General features: G+C 48.7%; 1 pseudogene; it reads left to right on the top strand.

The window, feature by feature from the left end:
* Nucleotides 1-401: 401 nt before the first annotated feature.
* On the top strand, nt 402-519 carry LOC124723854 (annotated as a pseudogene).
* Nucleotides 520-1,053: the final 534 nt, after the last annotated feature.

Raw genomic sequence — 1,053 nt, 5'->3', positions numbered from 1 at the left:
CAATGCTTGTGCTGTTAAGAAACATCGCATGCATGTCTGGAGGAACATTGCATCGTTCTTCTTAAAAACACAAGCACTGCAACATAATATGTATCCGTTCATCATCTCTGGCAATCTTCGTTCTAATGGTTTTGAACACCAATACACTCACACAATGGAGTACAGACCCATATTGGAACTTTTATTTCGAAAGTGAAGTGAGTCAATTTGTAGTCTGTAGTTTACCGCTACTAACATGATTCTCCGCGAAAGACAATGTGGTAGAGCGGCAGGTCGCTCAGCCTCAATTTCCTCTCAGTTATACTACCAGCAAAACAATCACGTATAATGTATTTACCTATCGGCTAGGCGCAGCGAACAACTGTGAATACAATCATTTTCTGTGGCTCTTCAAAGAGAGAGTCAACAGCCTTGCCTCAGTGGTAACACCGGTTCCCGTCAGATCACCGAAGTTAAGCGCTTTAGGGCTGGACTAGCACTTGGATGGGTGACCGTCCGGGCTGCCGAGCGCTGTTGGCAAGCGGGGTGCACTCAGCCCTAGTGAGGTAAACTGAGGAGCTACTTGATTGAGAAGTAGCGGCTCCTGTCCCGGAAACTGACAACGGCCGGGAGAGCGGTGTGCTGACCACATGCCCCTCCGTATCCGCATCCAGTGACGCCCCTGGTCCGAGAGGATGACATGGCGGCCGGTCGGTGCCGTTGGGCCTTCCAAGGCCTGTTTGGACGGAGACAGAGAGAGAGAGAGAGAGAGAGAGAGAGAGAGAGAGAGAGAGAGAGAGAGAGAGAGAGAGTTCAAAGAGAGAGGTTTCTGAGCAAATGGGATGTCGCATAATTTGTGGCTATTTTTATAAAGGTCATAATATTAGTAATGGTCACTGTGTTAGCATCTGGCGTATGAATACGACCGCCGTGCCGCCTCACGACAAGAAACACGAAAAGTAGCGCTGTCCGGTGAAGTAAAGTATGAATACGCTCGCCACCCCACGGCGAGAAAAACATATATCAACGCCGGCGTGATCGTGTAATATATCCGAGTGCTATTCGGAAAGTAAG

This window comes from Schistocerca piceifrons, chromosome X (assembly GCF_021461385.2).
Source record: "Schistocerca piceifrons isolate TAMUIC-IGC-003096 chromosome X, iqSchPice1.1, whole genome shotgun sequence".
Lineage (NCBI taxonomy): Eukaryota > Metazoa > Arthropoda > Insecta > Orthoptera > Acrididae > Schistocerca > Schistocerca piceifrons.
This window is presented reverse-complemented; position numbering and strand designations above follow the sequence as displayed.